Source organism: Panthera leo, chromosome B3, assembly GCF_018350215.1.
Source record: "Panthera leo isolate Ple1 chromosome B3, P.leo_Ple1_pat1.1, whole genome shotgun sequence".
In the NCBI taxonomy this organism is placed as follows: domain Eukaryota; kingdom Metazoa; phylum Chordata; class Mammalia; order Carnivora; family Felidae; genus Panthera; species Panthera leo.
Genome location: NC_056684.1, coordinates 106,900,427 through 106,910,895, shown reverse-complemented (window position 1 = coordinate 106,910,895; position 10,469 = coordinate 106,900,427).

Here is a 10,469-nt window from a genome sequence, read left to right as displayed (position 1 = left end):
TACAAACTGTGAGATTATGACCTGATCTGAAATCAAGAGTCGGATGCTTAACTGACTGAGCCACACAGGCACCCCAAGATATTTTTTTAAGTAATCTTTACACCCAACATGGGACTCAAACCTACAACCACAAGATCAAGAGTCACATGCTCTACCGACTGAGATAGCCAGGAGCCCCTGTGGTTGTGTTATTTACTATAAAAACCCTTCTATACTTTTTAAATTTATTTTAAATGTTTATTTTTGAGAAACACAGAGACACAGCTAGAGCAGGGAAGGGACCAAGAGAAACAGAGATACAGAATCCAAAGCAGGCTCCAGGCTTTGAGCTCTCAGCATAGAGCCCAATGCGGTGCTCCAACTCCCAAACCATGAAATCATTACTTCATCTGAAGTTGGATGCTTAACCTACTGAGCCACCCAGGTGCTCCAAGAATTCCAAGCAGGCTCCACACTGTCAGCACGGAGCCCAATGCTGGGCTCAAACTCATGGACTCCAAGAGTCTGACGCTTAACCGACTGAGCCACCCAGGCTCCCCCATACCTTTTTAAAAAAATGTTCATTTATTTTTGAGAGAGAGAGAGAGAAAGAGAGAGAGAGAGAGAGAGGCAGAGACAGTGGAGGGGGACAGAGAGAGTCAGGGGGACAGAGGATCCAAAGCCGGCTCTGTGCTGACAGCAGCAAGCCTGATGCAGGGCTAAAACTCATGAACCTGGATATCATGACTTAAGCGACAGGTCATGACTGATCTACCCAGGCACCGCCCCCCTCTATACCTTTCTAACTAACAAATGACCACTATTTGCAGTGTCAACAACCACTTTCAATTTCCTCCTAAATTTTATTTTCCATTCCTTTCATCATATTGTGGCAACTCTCCAGAGTGTCTTCATTTCTTGAAGATCTTAAGGGATTGGGGCCCAGTTGGGTTACACTATTCTAAAGGGGCCAGGCACACTGAGAAATGTTTTAAAAACCTTTTGGTATTCCAGGTGGCATTCAAGAGGCAATAGTGGCCCCTTGATTTCTGCCACAGTCCTATTCACTGTTCTTTGGCCGATGAGATTTGCTTTATTTTTATGACTGGTGCTTAGATTTCCTTCAAAGATTTTTCCCTCCTGTCTCATTCTCCTGGGCTGGGTGTCTTTTGCCTGCTAACACATTCAGCAGAAGCATCTCTTAAAGAGGACAATTTCTATCTAATTACTAGCTAGAAACATTTTAATTCCTGCAAAATTCTTCAGAAACCCAAAGATCCTCCCCACCAGTAAAACCTAATCTAAGAGTCCTCTTTTGAAATTATACAGAGAAGAGTAAATTCTACTTAGGTCAGAATTTGGAGTTTAAACTTTATTCCTGCTGATAGAACCTTCCTTTTTTAATGATCCTACCTCAGGCATAGACAATGTTTATCCTCAAAGAATAGTCTATTAATCAGTTGCATTAAAATAACCCAAGGTGCTTATTAAAATGTAGATTCCAGGGTCCCCCTTTAAAGCTAAAGAATCAGGGGTACCCAGGTGGCTCAGTTGGTTAAGTGTCAACTTTTGATTTTTAGCTCAGGTTATGATGTCACGATCAATGGAGCCCCTGCATTGCCCTCACCCCTCCCCTCTCAAAATAAAGAAATAAACTTAAAAATTTTTTAAATTAAAAAAAACCTCTAAAGAATCAGAAACTCTAGGGGTAGGACCTAGTAAGCTGAATGTTTACAAGTGCCTCAGGTCATTTGCTTGCCCACTAAATTTGTGAAGCACTGGCCTTAAAATTAACTAAATCCTTAATTTTCTGGAATTTCTAATATTCTCCTAAATAAGTCAAAGAAAGAACTGTAAGCATTGAAAGCACAGGCCAGTCTTGTCATCGAATACATACTCCATTGTAACCCTGTTTATGAACACTTAATAGTTTCTCTGTGGGACAGTTAAGCTGTAGTAATTAGCTCATGGTTCTATAATCTGTATGTCTCCTCCCACATGACATTTGTACCAACTAAAACTATTGCTTGCTTCCAGACAGGATGGTAGAACTACCAGACCCACGTGGACTGATGCCACTTCATGTTTCATTGTCTTTTTCATGATAATTTAAAGATATTTATTAAATTTCTCACAAATCTTGAACCTGAATTTTAGAGTCTAGCTTAAGGAGAATAATATTTTACAAGGACTCGCTAAATCCTAATCACTCTAATCATTGATCTCTTTATGGAATATTGCTTTTTAAAACTAAATTGGCAAGGAACTGAGGTTTATCGCTCTTATCTTCACCCTGTCTCTGAATTATAATTCATGGACAAATTATACAATCTCTCTGTCATATTTTTTTAGTAGGGATAATTACCCTTTGCAATAAGAATAATATCTCCCAAAGTTCTGTGAACATGAATGAGATCAGGCTTGTAAAATGTTAAAGTTTCTTGAGTGAGGGATCCTATACAAAGTGTAAATTATTAGTATTCCTTTTTTGGGCCTTGAATGAATTATCGACCTGTCAGTGATGAACCTGCCTCTTGAAATATTTCACTTCTTGTTTTTCCAGGCTTACTGGGTGACACAGTCAGCTCTTAAATTTTCCTGGAGTATTTTTAGAAGTTTTAAAATTCAGTGGAAAAAAAAAAAAAAAGGAAAGAAAGATCCAAACAAACAGAAAAAACAACATTACTTCCCTCCTAAAGACACACGCATTCCCTAAGACTATAGTGTTTTCATCTTCGTCTTGACTTTATATTGACTCAATTGATTGAACTTAATAAACCATTTGGGCCATCAAAGCCTCAAGTGCTTTGGGTTAGCTGAAGTATCACAAAGTCCACTAGCTTAGTAGCAGTAAACCCTAATGTATGAAAGTGATCAGAAATCAATTATTTACTTGATGTCATTCTTCGTTGTGAAGTCATTCTATTCATCTATACTTTCAGTTGCTAGTTTGCAGATTGCTCTTTTACATTTTCGCTTCTCCAAAATTAAGGATTTTTGAGAAGCTAACTAGAAACAAAACAAAACTAACATCTATCTGCATATCACAATCGTTAAATTCTTTACTAATGAGGAAACCTTATTTGGCTCAAGGGGATGTTTGTAGATTGTTCCAATGTTTTTAAATTGCAGAACGGGAGAAGAGATTTCTAAAAATCAAGTCTACTATTTGAAATGATCATCATACATAGTTGTCTTCCATTTTAAAGTTTATTTTATAAGGATGAGGGGTGCCTGGCTGGCTCATTCGGTTACAGTACATGACTCTTGATCTCGGGGATCCTAAGTTCAAGCCCCACCTTGGGTGTAGAGTTAACTTTAAAAAAAAGTTTAGGGGCACCTGAGTGGCTTAGTCAGTTGAGGGTTTGACTTCAGCTAGGGTCTTGATCTCAAGGTTCCTGAGTCTGAGCCCTGCATCAGGTTCTTTGCAGTCAGGGTGGAGCCCACTTCAGATCCTCTGTCTCCCTCTCTCTCTTCCACTCCCCACTCACACTCTGTCTCTCTCAAAAATAAATAAACATATTTTTTTAAGTTTATTTTGGGGCGCCTTGGTGGCTCAGTCAGTTAAGCATGGGACTCTTGATTTTGGCTCAGGTCATGATCTCACGGTTGGTGAGACTGAGCCCTGCAATGGGCTCCTTGCTGATAGCCCGGAGCCTGCACGGGATTCTCTCTCTTCCTCTTTCTGCCCTTGCCCTTCTCTCTCTCTCTCTCTCTCTCTCTCCTCTCTCTCTCTCTCTCTCGCTTTCAAAAATAAATAAACATATTTAAAAAGTTTATTTCATAAGGAGAAAATACATACATTTTATGTAAAGGAAGAAAAAAATTGAAAAAACAACCAAAATCTGGAATATGTGATAAACAGATTAAATACATTGACAGATATAAAGACAAGTAAGTGAGGAATGCATTTAATGGTGTGGTGAAGCAGCTCCTCTTGGATAGAAAGTCCATATGGAGAAAAAGTTTCAGGAACTGAGTCACTCTTGAGAAGTTCCTTGCAGAGTTACATGAAAGAAAAATATTCGTATCTACCTTGACAGTGGCACAAAGAGATCTGGGTTGAGTTCAGTGGCTTGGGCTTGGTTGACTTCACTTCTTGAACAAATTTGAGGATTAAACATTCACAAATGTTCCTAATATTTTCTGAATGAGGAAGTAAGATATTAGCACTTTTTCTCCCAGTGCTGTATCTACCATTATAACATCTGTCAGTCAGCCTTTGCTTTAAGCCTTATAGAAGAATCAATACATTCTGATTTGAGAGTTTTCCCCCACATGGTAAAAATAAAATGTGAGATTTCAGTAACTGGCATGAAAAATTTTAGTAGTACCCAGGAAGTTTTCAGAAACCAGAGCTTTTACATAATATGGAAGTTTTAATGTTTTGAAGGTTCAGTAAATTATGTAGTATACAAGAGTGAAGTCTAAATTACCCACTCAGAAGAGTAACCCTATAGCTCACATGTCTGGATCCATGTATGCAGATGGACAGATACACTTCATTTCTCCTGGGAAGTTGAGTTCTAAAAGCTATCACTCAGAACAGACGGCTTTATGATTGCATAAAAAGAAAAGGGAAGATGACAGAGTTGCTATAAAAATGAAAGGCCTTTTGGAGTATTAACAGCTGAAAACATTATGACTTAAATGAAGATGTGAAACAAAAATCAGCTCAAAACTACAAATTAAAAAAAAAAAAAACTTGTGCAGAAGGTTTGAAGCATATGGACACCCACCCAGTTTGTGAGGAGGGCAATGGGAGCCCCAGACTTTAGCTTATTAAAGATGACCTTTCCCCTCTCTAAAATTTCAAAGCTGACGTTTCAAGTGCAGAGCAGACTGTGTGCCATATGTAACATGACCTCAGCTCCACTCTGCCCGAGCACTGATGCCATCACTAATGAGAGGTGAAAGGTCCTTTTCTTGCAGCTTTTTCAGAAACCCACCAACTCCTGCCTGTGAAGTATGACTCCTCCCTCTCCCTCACCATCCCCTTGATTTCAAGAGAACTGCATTTAATACACAGTCGCAAAAACACTTTTATTACCGGTCGATTTGCTTATAGCCACAGCCAAATGGCAGGATGTACAATCATATGCAGAAGAAAATATTTATTTTGACTCAGAAGGCAAAGGGATTAAGAGAACATTGTATTAACCTTGCCTTTCATCTATGTTTTAAAGGGAAATTCTCCAGAGGCATCTATTGAAGTTCTATTTTTTTTATAAAGGCTATCAAAGACTTTTAGGAAACCAGGTGTGTGTTTATCTGAGGGGAGGAGAGAAAGGGAAGAAACTATATTAAAGGAAAAGGCAGCTTCACAAAGCTGCTTCAGAGACTGCAGAGATGTTATGTGCAGAAATCTGTTACAGACATTCCTAACAGCCAGCTCCTCCCCCCGCCCCTTTTTCTTCTGCTGCTTGGAAACAATATAGCTTTTTTCCAAGCAGGTTGTTATCATATTCATGGCATGGTCAATTTCCGTTTGCCAAGAAAATATTTAAGCTGATCAAAGAAATTAGAAAATCGGATGAATAGAAACAGACGTTCCCTCAAGAGAAGCGTTTCTCAATGTGAAGAGGCAGGCGGATTGCAGCCCACCCAGTTACTCCTAGGAAATTGCTCTGTTGCCGAAGACGGAACTACAGGGTCACCTAAATTCTGCTGGAAGGGCTATGGAATGGAAGAGTCGCTACTCCCCAAGAGATTCACATGGCGGCTGGAGCTTGAGACTCTCTGGTGGCAGACGTGTGAGGAGACGTTCATTTCTGGTTATCTATGTAAAAACCAGGAGGGCCTTTTTACATCTGGTAATACAGAGAGACCTTTCGAGACAGAAGATGAGGCAGTTTGGGATCCTTTTGGTTTGCTTTGCCTAGTTTATTATGAGCACGGAAAGACAAGAACACATTGGCCTTTGTAGATGACAGAGTATGTACTTTTGGAATGGAGGGATAGCAGTTTCTCCCGAATTAACAGAAATCCAGTTTTTAGATTTGTGGGTTTGGGTAGGGAATGGTTGATAGCAATTGTCTTCCGGACCCTCCGGTCTCTGAGCGTGTGTGCCCCGTCTAGTTAGTGACAGTAAAATAAGAGGGTCTTCTCTTCGTTGTTCCTGGTCAAGGCGCGGCCAAACCGCGTGAGACCACTTGCTACGGCGGCGCGTTGAAATGAAGATTGGTGGGTTTTCCGGTTTCCTTCTACGGAACTCACGAAACCGAAAAAGCCAGCCCCGCTCGGAGAAAGGGGGTCCGGATTCGCTCCCCTCCCTGCTCGCGCCGGGGAAACTGGGGGCACTTCGATCGTCATTGAAGCGCGACCTACCCTACCCAACATCTCCAGTTTTCCGAGGAAGGATGGCGCTGAAGGAAGGCAACTGTGGGAAAAGCTAAAAGAACCCAAGAAGGCTCCCTTTCCTGCGTGTCCCGCTGGGGGCTACTAGGCGTTGGCAAGGCCACGGCAGGCCAGGCGGTCCCCGGGTGGTGGGCCGAGAATATGCGCTCTGCCACCCTAACCCCTCCCCGCCGCGCGCCCCTCACTCCGGTGACTCAGCCGGGCAGGTTTTCTTTTCTTTTTTTGTTTCGGTTCCTGCCTGCCAGCCCGGTGATCCTTTGCCAGGAAGACAGCGCCCTCTCTCTCCTGCAGCCAGGCCCGCCGCCGGCCTGCACCCCATCCCCGCTCCGCTGACCTTCCCGCGCTTGCTTCTTGCCCCTGCGCTCCTCAGTCCTGTCCCCTCCTACTTCACGCCCCTACGCCTCTCGGTCCCAACAATCGCCGCGGGGAACAACCCAAGACAGCCGCGGGATCCGAGGCCTGCTCACGTCCGGGCCTGGGGATGGGCCGGCGGGAACACGCGACCTCTGGCTGCAGGACTGGGCGGAGCTGTCCCTGGCGTAGACGCAGCGCCCGAGTGTTCCCGCGTGGCCTCCGGGAGGGGTTCTTGGCGCGGGCGGCTGGACGCGAGGGAGGCCTGGCTCCCCAGGCTAGGCATTGCCCGCCAGCGGGCGGGGCTGCGAGCTCTCCTCCGCGCCCGCGCGCGGCGACTTGGAAGCGCGCGCACCTGGCAGAGTCGCTTAGCCCCGACCCCAAGATGGGCCCGCCAAAGGTGGACGTGGGCCTGCAAGCTGGGTGATGGGAGGTTGGCAAGTGAACTTGGGTAGAGGCAAGGAAAGCTCTTACAGCCTTGTTCAAAGCCCTAAACGCATCCCTCGCGGTCTGCGGGCTGCCTGGAAGCCTCGCCCTGCGGGGTTGCTGAAGGGCTACAGCCCGGATGTTGGAAAAATTGTGGCAGAATTCAGGTCTAGGCGGGTGGGCGAAACGCGCAGAGGGGCATGGGTGAGTGGGCACCTTCTCAGCACACTCCACCCAGTATTTCTTTCTGCACAGCTCAGGGCACTAGTGCTTCAGACAAACGCCGCGCGGCCCATTGAAGCAGAGGCAGTCAAGCTTCTGTCCGTAAAAATCCGGATCCTTTAGAAACCAAACAATGTATTCGTGTTGGAATGCAAAAACATTTCCTATTGCATGGATTTACACCGACCGGTACAGGCCTGAAGTACTTTCACCGCCCCCACACCCCCTCCAAACTCTTCTTGCGCCCGGGAGAGACAGGCGTAGTTGGTCTCTTGCTGACCCGGCTCCAGAGCGCAAGCAGCTCCCAGAAATGCTCTAATTGAGTCACAAACCACCGGCCTCCCCTAACAAAGCGATCCATCTCGGCAGCTCAGCGCCCAATTTGTCCACAGCACTTTCTTCCGCAATTCAGAAGCATTATCTTGTTTTTAGAAGTATCGCGGCAGAAACGTGGCAATTATCCTGGGCTCGGGTTACGGCTAAATGGCTTTAGGCTGAGAAATGGAAGAATACAAATGCCGCGAACGTGCTGATCTCCCAGCTGCGGGGCCTGGACCAGGGTTGGGGAAGCGAGCGAGCTATCGAAAGGGGAGAAGGAGGTTCCCCATTCTCGGTTGTCTCTCCCAATGGCACCAACCAGAACGAAGTATTGGACCTTTGTCTCTAGAGGTTAAAGGTTGTGAGCGATGAACCTTCCTGGCAGGATTGGCCTCGGCTTTGGATCAGGAACGGGTTGAGAGTTTCAGGCACTACTGGAGTGAGGAAGGAAATAGACGTCGAGGGTCAGCGAGAAAGATGGGGAAGACTCCTGTTCTTCTTAGGGATAAGTACACTAAAATTGGGGGGGGGGATTGTACTGGGAGAAAATAACCAGCAGGAAGGGGAGTTGGCTCTGAAGAATGGGGAGAGGCGTTCTCTTCTGAGCTAGGGTCAGGCCTGGTCTGGGAGCCAGGCAGACACTGCATTTTGGGAACCCTCGAGAACTGTAGAGGCCCAGAGACCATGAAGCATCTCCGCACGAGGAAAAAGAAAAAAGAAAACGTTTTAAGTATCTTCCTTTTTGCCCGCGAGGGTGAGTTTGGACCTGGAAAATGGGGAGAAAAGAAAAAAGGGAGTAGCAAAAGGCGTTCGGGTGAGGGCACCCGTTGCGCAGACGCCTTGCTCACCCCAGAGGCTCAGCCCACAGTGGTAGCCACGCTGTGCGCGTGTCTCTTTCTCCTTCTGCTCAAACCAGCCCCCACATCTTGAAGTAATCAGCAGCCGAGAAGGGACTCGTCCCCCTGGCATCTCAGGTTAAAGGAGGAGGTCCAGGAAAATGTGGTAGAGCCATTACAAGAAACCCGAGCCGCAGTCATCAGGGACTCCAATTGCCATCGCATTAGGATTGATTAGAGACCAGCAGTACCGTAATGACCCGGAAAGAGGGGCAGCCGGGGATTATTAATATCAGAATGTGGCAGGGAGGTGGGAGGGAGGTAGAGGGGAGGGAGAGAAGAGTAAAGTGGGGAGAGGGAAGTTTTAAGTTACTAGGATTTATATATAAGTGCAGGCTTACCTGAAGAAACCGGATAGTCAGTGAATCACGCAAACAATAAATCTAATTGCATCTAAAATTTCACGAGGCCTGATTTGGGGGGGGGGGGGGAGGAGGAAAACCATCGTGAAATCCAGGCCCACATCTTAGTTTTTATAAACATGTAGTTACATAAAATTGTGAGAATTTAAGTGAAGAGATGGGGAGGGGGTGCTAGATGTCCACTTTCCTTACCAAAGGGCCTCCAAAAAAAAAGACTTATGGGGTGCAATTTTGGGTCACTTTGGCTCTTCTCTCCAGGGCTAGGTGGTAATGGAGTGGACATTTTCTGCAGAGTCTGCAGAGGAGTAGTAAACCAAATTTTAACTGAAATAGTGATACCTGAGTAGTGGTTTTGGTTTTTGTTTTGTTTGAGACATCAGTGATCAGGATCCCTAAGAGATGTATGGAAGAGAGTGGTTTGTCTCCTTCCTCGGACTATGAGCCAAAACAAATCAGCCCTGATGGTCTGGGCTGAAACGCAGCTCACTGGATAATTAACTCCATCTTTCCAGTCCACCCTAACTGTTTATTTAGTGTCACCCTGCATTACCGTCACTAGCACTTTCCTCTGAACAGGACGAGCTGCAGGCTTTCACCTCCCAAAAGGAAATTCTTCTTAGCTTAGACAGATGCGGTATTCAGGATGTACATTAGTTGAGAAAAAAAGTTGATTGGAAATTCCATGGAAGATAAGGGCTCTTGGATGCTATTTTTTTGGTAAATTTGCCCTAAGTCGATATTAATAAGAGAAAGTGACAAGAATGTCCTAAATTCTTAAGAAGGGATTCTTACAACACTCTCCTTCACTTTCTAGAAAGGTGTTTGGCATCCGAGGTTGAGTGGCATCTTCTGGGTCAAATGTGAACATTGGTGAGCTCCTGAGCCACAGCCTTCTCAGAACTGAGCTAAAGTCGGCCCCTGTCCTCCAGGTGGCCAACCCACTTCTCCCGCCCTACCCACGGGCTCTCCCACCTTTTGACCATGCCACCACTCACCGTAGCTCGTCTGCAGGCTGAGCTCGACGCCCCTGCCCGGACTTGAGAGTTCACTCGCCCTGCGCCAGCACCCTCTGTCTGTGAAACCTCAGGTCCGCGGCAGTAGGAGACAGGCTCAGGCGCCCCGAGCCTTGCGGAAGGGAGGGGAACCGGAGAGAGAGAAAGAAAGAGATCCAGAAGGGTGTGTGTGTGTGTGTGTGTGTGTGTGTGTGTGTGTGTGTGTGTCTGTGTGTGAGAGAGAGAGAGACACAGAGAGAGAGACAGAGACAGAGAGAAACAAGAGACAAGGAGAATGAGAGTGAGGGAAAGAGGGAGAGAGGATGGGGCAGAGGAAAGAGAATGAAAGAGAAATGACAGACCAGGTTGGCACACAAAACAAACGAGTTTCCTCTTCCAGATCGAAAAAAGACAATAAGTTAGAGAGACCGAGAGAGAGCAGACGCGGAGGGGGATGCACACAGAGGGGCCGGTAACCCCCCAGGCACACACCCCAGCTCTGTCCTCCAATCTGACTTCCCTCGCAGCGCTGTCTCTCAGTACTAGCCTTTCTCTCTTTCCTTTCC